This window comes from Emys orbicularis, chromosome 19 (genome assembly GCF_028017835.1).
Source record: "Emys orbicularis isolate rEmyOrb1 chromosome 19, rEmyOrb1.hap1, whole genome shotgun sequence".
NCBI classification, from domain to species: domain Eukaryota; kingdom Metazoa; phylum Chordata; order Testudines; family Emydidae; genus Emys; species Emys orbicularis.
The window spans coordinates 16231100-16250135 of NC_088701.1; the positions used below are offsets into that span (position 1 = coordinate 16231100).

Sequence of the window (19036 nt, forward strand, 5' to 3'; positions counted from 1 at the left end):
AAGACACCCACCCATTGCAGGCCAGCAGGCATTACAAGAGTACCCTCCTAGCAGACATCAGATATATTTCACTGTGTCTGTTTAGCAACAGTTCTATTTTTATATATGCAAATTCCAGGAAAAGGAGCACCTATCATTCTAGACAGGGACTTCCTGACATTTTAACTTACATACTATTTGGAACATCCATTCGCCCAATCACTAACAAAACCTAATCATGAGCAAAAAATGACTGATTTTTAGCTTGCAGAAGTTCTAACTAGGATAGCAACCTGAAAATAAGAGATCACAGTGTAGGCCAGCAAATACAGTAGAACCTCAGAGTTATGAACACACCAGTCACCCACAAATCCCATTTGGAACTAGAAGCACGCAATCAGGCAGTAGCAGAGACCAAAAAAAGAAAGGCAAATACAGTAAAGCACTGTGTTAAACGTAAACTACCAAAAAAGGGAAAGTTTAAAAAAAGATTTGACAAAGGTAAGGAAACTGTTTCTCTGTTTCTTTCATTTAAATTAAGATGGTTAAAAACAGCATTTTTCTTCTGCATAATAAAGTTTCAAAACTGTATTAACTCAATGCTCAGTTGTAAACTTTTGAAAGAACCACCATAATGCTTTGTTCAGAGTTCCGAACCACCTCCATTCCCGAGGTGTTCATAACTCTGAAGTTCTACTGTATCTATATTTTGGCTGCCATTTCCCAGTATTGCTCTTTCAGCAAAGCACTGGAAACTCTTTAGCAGGACATGCAGCAGCATGTGCATGACTTCAGTAAGCAGGGATGTGTCCACAGATTCAATTTATTGAGGAAAAAAGCTGTGGCCAAATTTAGTCACTTATAAATTATAGCTACAATTTCAACACAAAACCGTGGCATTGTGTAACAGTTAAGATGTCTCAAGTACAACCACCACTAACCCAACCATTCTTCTTATTGGATGCGGAGCTTGGCAAACCAATTTACAGCAGCCTCATCACTGAAACGCAAAGCCCTCAGACTAAAAAGCTAGGAAAAGCAGTGGAAAGGCCGAAGGGTAGTACTCTGTATTGAAAATGCTGTTTCCCTAGGCTGAATCTCAGGAATCTTCTGAGTGGCGGGTGAATGGTAATATGAAAATAAGCGTTCTGGAGGTCGGGGGCCAAAAGCCAGTGTCCTTTCTCTAACCACAATAATTCTGACATTAGAGTCACCACTTTGAAATGTTGTGTTCTCATAAATTTGTTGAGTTTTTGTAAATCCAGGATGGGTTTCCACCTGCCAGTCTTTTTCTGAGTTAGAACGTAATGGGAATAAAAACCTCTCCCCGTGTTCTGATGGTACAGGTTCTATGGCACCTAATTGTATGAAGTGGTTTATTTCCTGTTACAACAGGTGCTCGTGAGAGGGGTCCCTGAAGAGGGACGGGGAAGAGGGGTGGGATAGAAATAAAAAGAGGATGGAGTAGCACTTCTGGATAATCTCTACAACTCATTTGTCTGTCATGATGGTGTTCCAGACTGGGTAGCATGGTGACAGATGGTCTCCAAATGGGTGGGGCACCATATCTGGTTTCGGAATCAGAGTGTGGTGGTCTCGTGCCCTCGATCACACCTTCAAAATGATTGTCTGGAGGTGGATGGTTGAGACGTCAAAGGTTGATCTTGGTTCTGCCGACGTCTGTTCCATTTTTGTTTATGCCATTGATTGTACTGTCTTTGTGGTCGGAAGTATGGCAGAGACCGGAATCTCTGGTTGTAAAACCTACTGTTTCTTATTTGCAGATATAAAGATATCCAGGGCTTTTAAGGTCACCCTCGGGTGCGTAGAGAGACACCGGTTTTGTCTGTGAATAATTTTTGATCTTCAAAGGGCAAGTCCTCAACAGTTGCTTGGACCTCCCTTGGGAACCCAGAAAGATGGAGCCAGGATGCATGGTGCATGACCATAGATGTAGCAATGGACCATGCTGCTGTGTCTGCAGAGTCAAGAGAGGCCTGTAGAGCCATCCTGGCGATGAGATACCCCTCAGAAATGTTTGCCTTATATTGCTCTTTTTTGTCATCAGGCAAACTTTCAATAAATTCTGACATTTTAGCAAACAGACTGTGTGTGTATTTTGCCAGTAGGGCCGCAAAATCAGCTATGTGGAACTGGAGTGTGGCGGAGGAGTAGGCTTTCCATTCGAAGAGATCTAGCCTTTTCTAATCCTTATTATATGGGGTCGTTCTGGACTGGTGTTGTTTTCCCCTTTGGTTGACCGTACCCACCACCAGAGAGTTTGGTGCGGGGTGAGTGAATAAAAACTCAGCGCCTTTTGCTGTCATGTAATACTGTTGATCAGACCGCTTACACGAGGGAGGGGCTGTAGAAGGTGTCTGCCAGGTTATTTTTACAGGCTCCCTGATAGCATCATGAATTGGCAGGGCTATCTTTGCTGCTGGGGATGCCTGGAGTATGTCCGTGAGCTTGTGTTAAGTCTCTGGTAGTTGTGCTTTTGAAGAGGTCTTGAAAAGATATAAAATCATCCCCTGTAGTTTGGGGGAAGGGGGGGAGGAGGAGAGAAGAATGAGATGTGAGTGGGCAGCAAAGTGTCACCTTCAGTTGTGTCCTCAGGCTCCTGGGTCTCTTCCTCTTGTGTCTCTGAGAGTGCTGGGACAGTTGGCAAAGAGGACCATGCTACTATGGACCTAGACGGGATAGGGGGCCTGAGGTTTTGGGCCCTATACATTACCCGTGGATCCCAGTATGGCCAGTTTGGTGGGAATGGTATAGAGGCAGTGCCCATGGTTGACCATACCAGCCCTGCATGTCTGTAGATGTTTAGTGATGAAGTGTATATTACTGCCTCATCCTCTTCTTCCTCATCATTGGAGATAGGAGGGGCTGATCCACAGGGAGTGGTTAACAGGCTTGGTCCTGGTCTAGATGGGGTAATGTCCGTACCAAGTAGAGGAGATTCAAGTGTTGAGGTCACTTTCAGGTCCACACGCCCAATTGCTGCGGAACTGTGACACTCGGTGCCAGGGACGTGCACTGACCAGGAATAAGAGTTGAAGCTGTCGGTGCAGATGACAGAGCTGTGCTTCATAGGTACAGCAGATGGCGCCATTGTACTGCTTGGTGCAGAGGTTTTCTTCTGCTGCGTAGGTGCCAAGCTGGGAGGCTTGACTTTACTGTGTGAACCTCTATTAGAGCTTGCCCACATAGGGTCTTTAGCTCCTCGGAAAGTCTCAGTACCGGACGTTCCCGGTGCGCTCTTGGTGCCATCAATACCGGGGCAGATTTTTCATTTGGAGATCACTTTCTTTTAGGCAATTCTCGGTGTGGGGATGAGTGTGGCTTTTTGGTATCCTTTCTAGAAGCAGGCTCCTTAGCAGCCGCTGTTGAAGCAGACCCCATCAGATGCTGCCGCCCGTTGGCCAGGAAGCGTCCTGGACTCGGGCTTGGAGGCCAGTCTGAGGGATTTCTTCATCATAAGGAGCTTCAATTGGAGATCCCTGGCCTTCCTTGTCCAGGCTGTCAGTTTTCTGCAGTGCAGACACTTTTGGGTAATGTGTGTCTTGCCAAGGCAGGGGGGACACTGTGCATAGCCGTTAGAGACCAGTATGGAAAGTCTGCAAATCAGGCAGTGTTTAAAGCCAGGTGCGCTGGGCAGGCTTGAGAGAACAAGTCCTTGGAAAGAAAAACAGGGTTTATCCCTGTTTCTCCATTCCCCTCCCGCCCTTTTTCTTTTAAGGCAATAGCTGAGTACCTGACAAGGGAGGCAGGGGTAAAAGAGGAAAGGTGAAAAATATAATTTTTTTAAAATGAAAAAGTAAAATATTAAATATGAAGGGCAAGGGGATGGGGCAGCTAACTACAACTAAGCTAACACTATCAGGAACAACTATGAACTATTAAGCTTATTTGAGGTAAGAGAGGGTGCTGCTGGTCACTCCGACTCAAGCCAAAAGTGGTAGAGAAGGAACTGGGGGGTTGGCTGCACACCACTAATGTAACCGCTTGGCAGGGCGCGAGATGGCTACACCGTGTGCATGGCCCAACCAAGCACTGCTACCACAAATCTCTGATTAAAAGCACATGGCATCAAGACACCTAAAGCGGAACACCCACAGGGACACTTCTAGAAGAAGAATATATGCTTTCAAGACTTCTGCTGGCTACATTTGGGATTCTGGTAATATAAGACTCAATCTACACACTGGAGAACTTCATGCTGTGGAACACACACACACACACACACACACTCTCTCCCTCCCCCTCCTCCTCTCTCTCCCCCCCTCTTTTACAGTCTGCCTCTCTCCCTACCTGAATTCTACAGGTTGGTCTCTAAAGTGTCCTGTTACAGCTTTAGTTTTTTAATCTCAACCAAAAACATTAATTTATAAAACAAAGTCCAGTCTTCATAATCACAAACTTAGAACAGTGAGAATTGTGCTGTGGCTTATCCCAGACACCAGCAGCTAACTGAACATATCCAGATTGCAGGAAGGATTCGTATACTACAAGATGCAGGTCAAAGAGATGCTCAGTTCTTGAGGCTTCTGGCAGATTCCACTCCTCGTGGCTATTCCTGACACACCCACTAGTAGTGGGCACAGTTTACTAGGCTAATGGGAGGCTTATTTGAAGGTACATTTCCCCAGAGGGCACACCCACTCTAATACTGAATTGATATCAGGGAACCCTGAAGTGATGCCAACACACTAATGTCACAAATATGACATTATAACTTCACTGCAAGATCAAGCAGAGGGTGAGCTAGTGAACATTATCCTATTGGAAACTTAAATACAGAAGACAGCTGTCCAAGAACACTCTGTTTGCAGAAAGGTTCTTCCTCAACACCTGCAGTAAGCTTCCCATCCTCCACAGCTTATCACATGAACTATCTTATTTATCAGTTAAACCAAAGACTAGTGACTACACAGTGAAGTCATTGTTAAATCTGCTTATAAAGATGATAGAAACCAGTAAGCCATTTTCTCCACTAGGATCCTATACTACTGGTGTTAGAAGAGTAACCTTTCAGCAAGGTGGTGGTCAAACCCACAAAGATGCTAATTAAAACCTATTTTCAAATACAACATACAAGAGATGTAAAAAAACATTTGTTGAGCAAGAGCTTTGGGCCTGAACTAAACCAGTGCAGAGCAATGTTTTATGGAACACTAGTCTACTTTCTATGGAGAGAGGGGGCTGTATAGCTTGGATGGCCTTCATCCCAGGAGAACGGGAACCAATCTTCTAGGGGACAGACTGGCTAGACTAGACAGGTGGGCATTAAACTAACAAAAGGGGAGGATGAAAACAGGGAACAAATGATGTTGAAAACAAAAGGAATCAAGGAACAAAGGGATGTGAAGAGAAGAAATGCTATAATTGCCTATACATTAATGCCAGGAGCCTGGGTAATAAAAAAGTAGAAATGGAATTGCTCATTTACAAGTGTATCATCTCACTTGTTCATATCACTAAAACCCAGTGGGAAAATTAGCATGATTGGAATGTTAAAACTAATGGTTATAAGTAGCTATTTAGGAAAGACTAAGCCCAGGTCTACACTAGTGGGGGGGTCGACCTAAGATACGCAACTTCAGCTACACGAATAGCGTAGCTGAAGTCGGTGTATCTTAGGTTGACTTACCTGGCTGTGTGGACGGCGGTGAGTCGACCGCTCCCGCTCCCCCGTCAACTCCGCTTCCATCTCTCGCGAGCTGGAGTTCCGGAGTCGATGGGGAGCGTGATCGGGGATTGATTTTATCGCGTCTTCACTACCCGATCCGGCGGGTAGTGAAGACCAGCCCTAAGTGGACAAAAGGGGGTAGAGATTGGCATTCTGTCAAAACCAGCACTGCCTGCTTCCGAGTTACTGAGAAGTCAAAAGCAAGTGATCTTGAAAGCTTATGGATCAATGTTCTCTAACAGATTAAGGCACAAGATGGGGGTATTAGCTGGTGGCTGCTACAGACCACCAAATCACAATGGAGAACAGGATGGCTGTATCCTTAAAAGACCTACCTATAACTTGGGGAGGACTTCAATTTGAATGACACATGCTCGAGGGTCTCATGCTGCCAGTATTAAAACATCCTCAGAATTTTTAAAACTATAAATGACAATTTCCTAACTCAAAAAATGATGCATCCAATATGGGGAAAAATCTATAGTAGACCTCACCTTGACAAATGAAGAATTAGTCACAGAACTAAAATATTCAGAGATGCAAGTGATTATGATTTGATCGCATTTGTTAATAATGTCCAAGCCAGTAATATAGATAAGTAATGTTTTAAAAGGCTAATTTCACAAAGATGAAGATAACTCAGTCAAATCAGCTGGAAGAAAGAATTTACACACAAAAATGTGAATGATAATTGGGAACTGTGTAAGAACTTTTAACTAAATGCTCAAAAAGTCACAACTGAGAAAGATGGTTAACAATTGAGAACACTGAATAAAAGACCAGCCAAGCCAAGGGGAAGTGAAAGCAACTATAAAAATAATTCTCATACACACACACATATATATACATACATACACACACACAGATCGATCTCTCCATGAAAACAAATGAAAAGAGGGGAAGTTGATTGCAATATATATAAATTAGAAGGTAGAAAATATAGAAAATTGATAAGGGAAGCAAAAGTATACAGAGAAATCTATGGTCAGCAGAGTTAAGAATAAAAAGTTTTTACATTATATTAAGAACAAAAGGAATCATAACAATGCTATTAGTCCATTACTTGATGGAAATGGTAGAGTTGTCAATAATAATATGGCAGAATCATAGATTCACAGAATATCAGGGTTGGAAGGGACCTCAGGAGGTCATGTAGTCCAACCCCCTGCTCAAAGCAGGACCAATCCCCAACTAAATCATCCCAGCCAGGGCTTTGTCAAGCCTGACCTTAAAAACCTCTAAGGAAGGAGATTCCACCACCTCCCTAGGTAACCCATTCCAGTGCTTTACCACCCTACTAGTGAAAAAGTTTTTCCTAAGATCCAACCTAAACCTCCCCCACTGTAATTTGAGACCATTACTCCTTGTTCTGTCATCTGGTACCACTGAGAACAGTCTAGATCCATCCTCTTTGGAACCCCCTTTCAGGTAGTTGAAAGCAGCTATCAAATCCCCCCTCATTCTTCTCTTCTGGAGACTAAACAATCCCAGTTCCCTCAGCCTCTCCTCATAAGTCATGTGCTCCAGCCTCCTAATCATTTTTGTTGCCCTCCGCTGGACTCTTTCCAATTTTTCCCACAGCCTTCTTGTAGCGTGGGGCCCAAAATTGGACACAGTACTCCAGATGAGGCCTCACCAGTGTCGAATAGAGGGGAGTGATCACGTCCCTCGATCTGCTGGCAATGCCCCTACTTATACAGCCCAAAATGCCGTTAGGCTTCTTGGCAATAAAGGCACACTGTTGACTCATATCCAGCTTCTCAGCCACTGTAACCCCTAGGTCCTTTTCTGCAGAACTGCTGCTTAGCCATTCAGTCCCTAGTCTGTAGCAGTGCATGGGATTCTTCCGTCCTAAGTGCAGGACTCTGCACTTGTCCTTGTTGAACCTCATCAAATTTCTTTTGGCCCAATCCTCTAATTTGTCTAGGTCCCTCTGTATCCTATCCCTACCCTCCAATGTCTCTACCACTCCTCCCAGTTTAGTGTCATCTGCAAACTTGCTGAGGGTGCAGTCCATACCATCCTCCAGATCATTAATGAAGATACTGAACAAAACCAGCCCCAGGACCGACCCTTGGGGCACTCCGCTTGATACCGGCTGCCAACTAGACATGGAGCCATTGATCACTACACGTTGAGCCCGACGATCTAGCCAGCTTTCTATCCACCTTACAGTCCATTCATCCCACCCATACTACTTTAACTTGCTGGCAAGAATACCGTGTCATTTATTTTTGTTCTGCTTTTGGGAAAGAGCCAGATGAATTCACAACATAAGATGATGATGAAACACTTTCCATTCCAACAGTAACTAAGAAGCACATTAAACAGCAGCTACTGAAGTCAGACATTTTTAAATTAGCAGCTCTGGGTAACTTGCCTCCAAGGGTTTTAAAAGAGCAAGCTGAGGAGCTTGCTGCACTCAACATGATTTTCAATACGTCTTGGAATAGTGGAGAAGTTACAGAGGAAAGAAACCAAGCTAAGGTTGTGCCAGTATTTAGAAAGGATACACAGGATGACTCAAGTAACTATAGGCCTCTCCGACTGACACTGAGCCTGGGCAAAATAATGGAGCAGCTGCTACGGGACTTGATTAATAAAGAATTAAAGGAGGGTAATGCCAATTAGACATGATTCATATAAAAAAGATCTTGTCAAACTAACTTGATTTTTTAAATTTAAAAGTATATTATATTGCCTCAGACTTTGGCACTGTTGCAACTGCTATTGGAATACTATATCCAGTTCTGGTGTCCACAATTCCAGGACGTTGAAAAATTTGGAGAGGTTAAATAGGTAAAGGCTCAAGGAGCTCAATTTATTTAACTCAGCCCTGGTCTACACTGGGTGTGGGGGGAAATCGATCTAAGTGAATAAGGTAGCTGAAGTCAACATACTTAGATCTACCATTGGAACATCTTACCAAGGGCTGTTGTTGAGTCTCTCTGGAAATTTTTAAATCAAGGTTGGATTGGTCTTATTCAAATCTGAATTAATGTAGAGATGTCCTATGTCCTGCAATATACAGGAGGTCAGTCCTAGATCACAATGGCCCCTTCCAGCCTTAAGACTATGAATCTATGAACCAAGCTCCAAAAAACCTAAATTATTAAAAATGTGTAGGCTTGAGATGTAAGCACACAATACAAATATCGAACGTAAGTTTACATGCATAGTTTTACTGATTGTAATTTTAAATATCCTTCAATGTGATGTAGTTCACCTTTAAATAAACAAAGTATAAAGCATTCAGGCTGAAAACCCCACCATGCAAAGATCCACACAAAGCCAATGCATCAGTTTAGCCCTCAAAATAGAGCATGAGTGATAATTCAGTGGGGCACATGCCTTGTGTAAGCTGTCTACACAAAGCTGAATTTATCTTCAGTGAAGAGCATTTCATCTCAAAGGTAGCAGAAACACTTTTTCAAATGATGGCAGATTATTACAAAATGCAATAAAAATATGTTGTATATACATAACCTTGGAAAACCCACCCAGTAGATAGATCTATCAAAATTAAAAGCTGTCACCAATATGGATGCCTCTTAGGTGCAAAAACGACTTCAGTGCTTTATTCTGCTTGTTGCTCCTGTTTTCAGATGCTTTTTGCATTAGGAGCATGGTTACATCTAAACCTTAATATTCTTGAAGGGTTATGTAGGTGTCACCAAAACAAACATGCAAGTAACGTTAGACTTTTGAGAATCAGTTTCCCTTCAGTTACTAATCCTTTCCTAATTACAGTAGAACCTGCTATTTGCCATGATGACTTAATTAACCAAATTAGCTGTTACATGAAAACACAGTAAAGCTCAGGGAAATGGTATAATACAACATACTCTGCTTGTTTGACTACTGTAATTTACTTTTATGGGCCTTCACAATGTACTGATAGTATATTTAGTAAATATAATGAAGTGACAGTAATAAGATTTCACTCCTATAGTTCTCATCTTTTAAACTTCACTGAAAAGTAAGGAGAGAACCATTTACTTGTGCTAATTATAATGTGTACATATTAGTATGGTTCTACTGCATAAGCAGGATGCCCAAAGGCAAACATGGTCAAGGGAGTTCTAAAACGTGGCCCATATCCATTCGCTGTCAACAGCTCAGATATCCAATGTAGATAAGCAGCTGAAATTAAGATTAAGCACTGTATGTTGTGACTTGTAGTTTGACCATTACATGAGGGTGGCTGTTAATTTTTTGCTATTTTATTCAAATTGCATGGACCCTGCAACCAGTGGGCACTAGAGGGTACCCCTGAACAAGAACAAGGACTGAACTCAAGAGGGGTCAGTAAAGTACTTTACCTGCTTCCTTCCTCCCACGTCCTCTTCCTTTTGCTTGGACTATTACAATTTCAGTTTCTTCCTCAGTCATTTCAGAGATTTTCTGCAGAAAAAGCTTTTCTAGAGCTTCTGCCATTAAGACTATGTCATCCCCTGGCTGGATTAACGATAGATAAAATAAATTAGGCCTGGCACACACTTTCGAAGCAAGCTTTGCATGAGATTGTAACCTAGAAAATTAATGCCACATTTAGGATTTTGCTCCGTCTTTTTCTCCCTTTAATGTTGAGTTTAGTCATAACCAAGATTGAAAATGCAATAAAACCATTTCCGTACAGACATCATACATCTTTCACCCACCTATCCTATCCTGCACTCTAATACAGCGATCCCCAAACTTTTGAGGATCACATCCCCCTTACCCCGTGTCTTCCCCCCACCCCCCAGTACCTCCCTGAACCGGGGCTGGGAGTGGGGATGCGGCATGGGGGAGACACGGACAGCGATAAGGGGGACTCAGGGTGGGGCAGGAGCAGAGCCGCAGCTGGGCTGGGATGGGGGCCGGCATCCAGGCCCACGGTTGGGTGTGGCTCCACTCCAGGCCTTGCCCCCAGCCTCAGCCTCAGCCTGGGAATGGAGCTGGGGCCACCGGGCAAGGCTGGGGATGGGGCCAGGCACACATGTGGGGCTGGGAACTGGGGATGTAGCTAGGGGGCGGAGCAGAGCAGAGCTGGGGACAGTCAGGGGCTGGATGGCACTCCCTCCCTGCCCCCGTGGGGGCTGGCCCAGGCCCCGCCCTGCCCCCCCCCAGACAGTCATCCACACCCCTTAGGGGAGCTCACCCCACACTTTGGGGACCTCTGCTCTAATACTTCTGGATCCCAACCAAGTGGTTCCTCTAATGTTTCTTTTTTAAATGTTTACATTAGGAGTAGTAGTAGTGGTATTTATATTATGATCATATCCAAAGGCCTATGGCCCTACGACACTGGATGCTGAACAAACAGAAAAGAGAGATACATTATCCTTGCACTGAAGGGCTTACATTCTAAAGACAGCACAAACAGATGATGGGTAGAGAGATGTGAATACAACGTACAGACAAATGAGTATGGTGAAGGACAGCTTTGTTGCTGCACTGTAATTTGGTTTCTCAACTGGAAACAGAAGTAGGGAGTGGGAAAAGAAAGGAAGTGGAATAATCCCAGTTTGTCACCTGCTAGTGGTATGATCAGCAGGCTGCATTTTGTAGGCATCATGGCAGGTGAGTGTTAAGGAGGGATCTGAAGGACAATATGGCAATGGCTCTTTGGATTTTATCAGGGAATTTTACCCACTCATAAGGGGAATTATGGGAGAAAGCATAGAGATGTTTAAGGAAGAAGCTGACTGGTGGGCAGCAAAGGCTGGGAATTCTGGCAGTGAGAAGGAAAGGGTCATTATAAAAAAGGAAGCCAGTTGCGAACCAGCTGAGTGGTGAACAGCGGAGAGGCTAACAGAGGAAGTTTGACTGGCAGTTCACCTGGGGAGAGCCCACTGAGGCTTTCATCTTGCAGGCTTCTCTGAGTAGTTACTGCAACAGCTAAGGAAGCTCTTAGAAGGGAGGTAATATGGATGGTGAGTGATCATGGCACATCAGCTGTTTATCTTTCTTCCACAGGACAGAAGCGACTTTGTCTGTACAAAGTGCAAGCTGGTCTCCATACTGAAAGAGAAGGTTCAAGGACTGGAGAAACAAGTATCAACACTGCACTGCATAAGAGAAAACAAAGATTTCCTGGACAAAGGTCAGGATATGCTTCTGCGGGCACAACATTCTGAAGAATCAGAGCAGGCTGCACAGTGGGGACAGAAGGACGGTGAAGAAAATTGGCAGCATGTGACCTCCAGAAGAAGAAAGAGGAGCATCCATGTACCAGCAATGCAGATACAGGTGAGCAACCGTTTTCATGTTCTCTCCACAGGTACTAATGCAGAGAGTGGACTAGATGATACATCCAAGGGAAGAGAGCAGAAGGAGACTCCACAGATTAGAAGGCATGAGATGCACTGTCCTACGGACGGAGGTTCCACAACCACCACTCCCAAGAGAAGGAGGCGGGGGGGGGGGTGGTCGGGGACTTCCTCCTAAGGGGGACTGAGTCATCTATCTGCCGCCCTGACCGAGAAAACTGAGAGGTCTGCTGCTTGCCAGGAGCTAGGATTCACGATGTGACAGAGAGACTGCCGAGACTCATCAAGCCCTCGGATCACTACCCCTTCCTGCTTCTCCACGTGGGCACCAATGATACTACCAAGAATGACCTTGAGCAGATCACTGCAGACTACGTGGCTCTGGGAAGAAGCATAAAGGAATTTGAGGTGCAAGTGGTGTTCTCGTCCATCCTCCCTGTGGAAGGAAAAGGCCCATGTAGAGATTGTTGAATCGTAGAAGTCAACAAATGGCTACGCAGGTGGTGTCAGAGAGAAGGCTTTGGATTCTTTGACCATGGGATGGTGTTCCAAGAAAAAGGATTGCTAGGCAGAGACGGGCTCCACCTAACTAAGAGAGGGAACAGCATCTTCGCAAGCAGGCTGGCTAACCTAGTGAGGAGGGCTTTAAACTAGGTTCACCGGGGGAAGGAGACCAAAGCCCTGAAGTAAGTGGGGAAATGGGATACCGGGAGGAAGCACGAGCAGGAGAGTGCAAGAGGGGAGGACTCCTGCCTCAAACTGAGAAAGCAGGACGATCAGCGAGTTATCATAAGTGCCTATACACAAATGCAAGAAACCTGGGAAACAAGCAGGAAGAACTGGAAGTCCTGGCACAGTCAAGGAACTATGATGTGATTGGAATAACAGAGACTTGGTGGGATAACTCACATGACTGGAGTACTGTCATGGATGGATATAAACTGTTCAGGAAGGACAGGCAGGGCAGAAAAGGTGGGGGAGTTGCATTGTATGTAAGAGAGCAGTATGACTGCTCAGAGCTCCGGTATGAAACTGCAGAAAAACCGGAGAGTCTCTGGATTAAGTTTAGAAGTGTGAGCAACAAGGGTGATGTCGTGAAGGTAATCTGCTATAGACCACCAGATCAGGGGGATGAGGTGGACGAGGCTTTCTTCCGGCAACTAAGAGAAGTTACTAGATCACAGGCCCTGGTTCTCATGGGGGACTTCAATCACCCCGATATCTGCTGGGAGAGCAATACACCAGTGCACAGACAATCCAGGAAGTTTTTGGAAAGTGTAGGAGACAATTTCCTGGTGCAAGTGCTGGAGGAACCAACTAGGGGTAGAGCTCTTCTTGACCTGCTTCTCACAAACAGGGAAGAATTTGTAGGGGAAGCAAAGTGGATGGGAACCTGGGAGGCAGTGACCATGAGATGGTCGAGTTCAGGATCCTGACACAAGGAAGAAAGAAGAACAGCAGAATAAGGACCCTGGACTTCAGAAAAGCAGACTTTGACTCCCTCAGGGAACTGATGGGCAGGATCCCCTGGGAGAACAACATGAGGGGGAAAGGAGTCCTGGGGAGCTGACTGTATTTTAAAGAATCCTTATTGAGGTTGCAGGAACAAACCATCCCGATGTATAGAAAGAATAGCAAATATGGCAGGCGACCAGCTTGGCTTAACAGTGAAATCCTTGCTGATCTTAAACACAAAAAAGAAGCTTACAAGAAGTGGAAGATTGGACAAATGACCAGGGAGGAGTATAAAAATATCGCTAAGGCATGCAAGAGTGAAATCAGGAAGGCCAAATCACACTTGGAGTTGCAGCTAGCAAGGTATGTTAAGAATAACAAGAAGGGTTTCTACAGGTATGTTAGCAACAAGAAGGTGGTCAAGGAAAGTGTGGGCCCCTTACTGAATGGGGGAGGCAATCTAGTGACAGAGTATGTGGAAAAAGCTAATGTACTCAATGCTTTTTTTGCCTCGGTCTTCACGAAAAAGGTCAGCTCCCAGACTACTGCACTGGGCAGCACACTATGGGGAGGAGGTGACCAGCCCTCTGTGGAGAAAGAAGTGGTTCAGGACTATTTAGAAAAGCTGGATGAGCACAAGTCCATGGGGCCGGATACACTGCTAAAGGAATTGGCGGATGTGATTGCAGAGCCACTGGCCATTATCTTTGAAAACTCATGGCGATCGGGGGAGGTCCCGGATGATTGGAAGAAGGCTAATGTAGTGCCCATCTTTAAAAAAGGGGAGGAGGAGGATCCAGGGAACTACAGGCCGGTCAGCCTCACCTCAGTCCATGGAAAAATCAAGGAGCAGGTCCTCAAGGCATCAATTCTGAAGCACTTAGAGGAGAGGAAAGTGATCAGGAACAGTCAGCATGGATTCACCAAGGGCAAGTCATGCCTAACTAACCTAATTGCCTTCTATGATGAGATAACTGGCTCTGTGGATGAGGGGAAAGCAGTGGACGTGTTATTCCTTGACTTTAGCAAAGTTTTTGACACTGTCTCCCACAGTATTCTTGCCAGCAAGTTAAAGAAGTATGGGCTGGATGAATGGACTATAAGGTGGATAGAAAGCTGGCTAAATCGTCGGGCTCAACGGGTAGTGATCAATGGCTCCAGGTGTAGTTGGCAGCCAGTATCAAGTGGAGTGCCCCAAGGGTCGGTCCTGGGGCCGGTTTTGTTCAATATCTTCATTAATGATCTGGAGGATGGCGTGGATTGCACCCTCAGCAAGTCTGTAGATGACACTAAACTGGGAGGACTGGTAGATATGCTGGAAGGTAGGGATAGGATACAGAGGGAGCGAGACAAATCAGAGGACTGGGCCAAAAGAAATTTGATGAGGTTCAACAAGGACAAGTGTAGAGTCCTGCACTTAGGACCGAAGAATCCCATGCACTGCTCCAGACTAGGGACAGAGTGGCTAGGCAGCAGTTCTGCAGAAAAGGATCTAGGGGTTACAGTAAACGAAAACCTGGATATGAGTCAACAGTGTGCCCTTGTTGCCAAGAAAAATTGGAAAGAGTCCAGCGGAGGGCAACAAAAATGATTAGGGGGCTGAAGCATATGACTTATGAGGAGAGGCTGAGGGAACTGCGATTGTTTAGTCTGCAGAAGAGAAGAATGAGGGGGGATTTGATAGCTGCTTTCAACTACCTGAAAGGGGGTTCCAAAGAGGATGGACTAGACTGTTCTCAGTGGTACCAGATGACAGAACAAGGAGTAATGGTCTCAAGTTGCAGAGGGGATATTAGGAAAACTTTTTCACTAGGAGGGCAGTGAAGCACTGGAATGGGTTACTAGGGAGGTGGTGGAATCTCCTTCCTTAGATGTTTTTAAGTTCAGGCTTGACAGCCCTGGCTGGGATGATTTAGTTGGGGATTGGTCCTGCTTTGAACAGGGAGTTGGACTACATGACCTCCTGAGGTCCCTTCCAACCCTGATATTTTATGAATATGCTGATAATATTACTAGATGAGTTTGGTATGGATGGGGCTAAGTTAGGAACATCCTTAAAGATGAAGACAAGAAACCTGTATGTGATGCACAGGTGAAGGTGGTGTCAACGTGAGGAATCAACAAGAGCTGATATCGTCAGAGCAACAAGCCAAGATGATCATTTTAGCAGCAGCTCCTCATGGAAGCAGGCAGCAGCAGTTAAGGGCAGAAGAGGGGAGACTGCAGTTGTCAAGACATGAATGATGAGGGCTTGGGTGAAAGTTTTGGCTGTGTGGACAGAGGTCATATTTTAAAGATGTGCAAGAAAACAGCAATATTTAAAAAAAGAACTGAATTCATGGGTGGAGGGTATAATAGGCCAGGGAAGCTCTGCATGCCAGCCCGGGCTGCCGGACTCCTGGTTGCAGGGTTTGTCAGCGAAGTTTTTGCTTTATTATGCCCCATGCAGGTTCCAGGGCGCCTGAGGAGGCACATACCACCTCCTCAGCTGCTCTGGAACTTGCATGGGGCATATCAGACACTTTTCCCCTGGGCGGGTTGGGTCCGGGGAGGGGGAAGCACGGCACAGCTTCGGCCAACCCAAGGCTTTGGGGGGCGGGGGAGAGAAGAGGGTCTCCACCCACCACCCAAGGCTTGGGGGGGGGGGCCTCCACCCCCCACCCATGACTGAATGTGTGGGTCCAGTGACAGGGCAGAGTCAAAAGCTTACACCCAGGTTATGGGCCTGAGTGCCTGGGAGGAAGAGGGAATGTGGAGGGCTTGAAAGGAAAGATCAAGAACTGAGTTTTGGCCATGTTAAGGTTAAGATGATGACTGGACTTCCATGAAGAGATGTCAGAAAAACAGGTTGAGATACTAGACTGGATAAAAAGAGATAATATATCAGTGGAGAGGTAAGTTTGTGAGTCATGAGCATAAAGATCATAACTAAAACCATGTTTGCAGATAGAATGCCTAGAGTGTTGAGGGAGAAAAAGAGAAAGACCTAGGAGGAAGCCTTGAGGGACAACAGCAGAAGAAAATATGAACGAGCAGTCTAAGGAAAAAAGAACCATGAGAAGACAGAATCATGAAAAGCCAACAAAGGGGAAAATTTCCAGACGTAAGGAGTGGTTGATGGTGTCTAAAGCTGCCGAGAGGTCAAGGAGGATAAAGAAAGAGTACAGAAACTGAGTTTTGGCCATGGAAAGGTCATTAGAGACTTTACTGTGCAATTTCAGTGAAGTGCAGAGGGCAGAAGCCAGTTTGGAGGGTCAACAACAGAACTGGAAGAAAAACTCCAAACAGCAGTTGCAGATAGAATGTTTAATGAGTTTGGAGATGAAGGTGAGAAGAGAGATTGGACCATGGTCTGAGGGGGAAGATAGGGAGGCCTAAACATGCTTGCATTGTCAGGGAAAAGGAATGCGATGAAAGAGAGGATGATAAGAGTGAGAAAAGGGTGAGAGCAGATGTAAGGGAGGTTAGAAGACAAGAGCGGATGGGGCACTTGGGCAGGAAGAGGAGAGGAGGCAGGAAGTCTTGGTGCCAATGATGGGGAAGGAGGAGTGTGTACTAAGGGCAAGAGGAGGAAGGGAAGTGTAGTGTAGTGGGAGGATCACACTAGATCTTTGAACAAATGAACAAAATCCTGTGGGGGTCACACAGCTTCTTCGCTGCCTATGGAACCTACAAGTTAATAACTCACTCTAAGGAAGCGTCTCTTAACACTTAGTCCCAGATCCCGTTCACAGCTCCTTGTTCTTAAGACTATTACCTTCTCCAACAGTTTGGTGGCCTCCATCTTCTCTCTACCTCATAGTTTCACAACTCAGCCATGTCCCCTATTTCAGTTTTAGAAGCATAAATCAATTCTTTTCCCGACCTATCCTCAATTATAAACACCCCACTCCCTGCCACCCTAGAGATCTTTTCTGCTCTCTGTATCTTTTTTAATTCCTTGATAGCCCCCCTGTAAAATGGCATGCAGAACAGTGCACACTGTGCAAGGGGGAATCGCATAGCGCTATAGTAAGAACACAACTGGGCCCAAAGGATTCATTGCAGCATTCCACTTCTCACCTCCTTCCTACCACCAAGCATGTAGCCTCACCCCCCAGCAGTCTCCGGCCTCTTAACCATAGATATTTAAATGCCAATATCCACTATTAACTCATCTGAGAGAATATCAGGAAGATAGGTCTGTCTTGTCTTTTCATTGCATAAAGGCAAGAGGGGCCTAAACGGCTATCAAATTATTAGTATCCACAGTTCTCAAGAAACTAACTGTTAATCTGGATTCAGTTACATTTAAGGATTGTTATAATAAGTAACATCTGAACCAACCACATGCAGATCTGAAGTGGTGCAATGATTACAGTACATTCGTTTGGCAGGCCCAAATTCATAAAGTCATATACCTTATTGTAGATGTAACAATTTGTAAACATTGTATTAAAGTCCTGGATACATTCTTGAGCATTCCAGTAGTAGTTATTCTCCAAACGTTTCCTTATTGTTCCCATGTCCATAGGAGTTTTAATAATCTTATAATAATCCTGTGGAAATCAGAGAGAGAAATATCAGTTTAGAACCTGGAAAAATCCAACAGTGCTGGTACATAAAGTGCATATTTACAGGTACTATTATAGGATAAATGCAAAGCTTTGATAAGCTTTTTCATGCCTCTTACTTCTAATCACTGAACTTTACTGATTACTCTAACCCAGGGATGCTCAACCTATGACCCACGGGCCATACACAGCCCACTAGATTTCATAAGGCCCGTGGCCTGCTTCAACACAATATACTAACGGCTGATTCATTAGAGTTTTGTCGTCATATTTACATCATTTTCGTTTAAACAAGGATGTAAAATCTGTTTGGCCCACACAAGGTTGTGTGTAGGTTTATGTGGCCCTCCTGTGTTATAAGGTTAGGCACCACTGCTCTAACCAAACCCGTGGGGAGCTTTCAAATTAAAACTATACTCAGAACTCCTATCTATCACAAAGAGTTCTTGCCTCAGCCACCATCAATCACTTTACAGTAACTTAGGCCAGGTCAACACTACAAAGTTAGGCTGATGTATATCATCTTGGGTTGATCTATTTGTGCATAAAATGGTATTTGGCGAACGTAAGCGCCCCATTGCGGTGATGCAGTAAAACCACCTCCCTAAATTGCACTGAGCCATGGTCGATCTACTGAGGTTGACAGTGAGTGTAGATGCTGCATGACATATGTCATAGACTTTAAGGTCAGGGGATGGTCATGATCATCTAGTCTGACCTCCTGCACATTGCAGGCCACAGTACCTTACCCATCCACTCCTGAAATAAACCCCATAACTCTGGCTGAGTTACTGAAGTTCTCAAATCATGGTTTTAAGACTTCAAGTTACAGAGAATTCGCCATTTACACTAGTTTAAACCCGTAAGTGACCCGTGCAGCAGAGGGGTCTCTGCCTGGGGAAAAATTCCTTCCTGACCCCGAATATGAGCATGAACAGCCAGGCAGATACCTGGGAAAGAATTCTCTGTAGAAGCTCAGAGCCCTCCTCATCTAATGTCCCATCTCCAGCCGCTGGGGATTTTTGCTTCTGGCAGTCGCAGATGGGCCACATGCCATTGGAGGCAGTCCCATCATCCCATCCCCTCCGTAAACTTATCAAGCTCAG

The 19036-nt window shown here is 45.0% G+C and overlaps 1 pseudogene; it reads right to left on the reverse strand.

Moving 5' to 3' along the window:
* LOC135891603 (bromodomain-containing protein 4-like) overlaps positions 1-17909 on the reverse strand; it is a 141475-nt pseudogene extending 123566 nt beyond the window's left edge.
* Positions 17910-19036: the final 1127 nt, after the last annotated feature.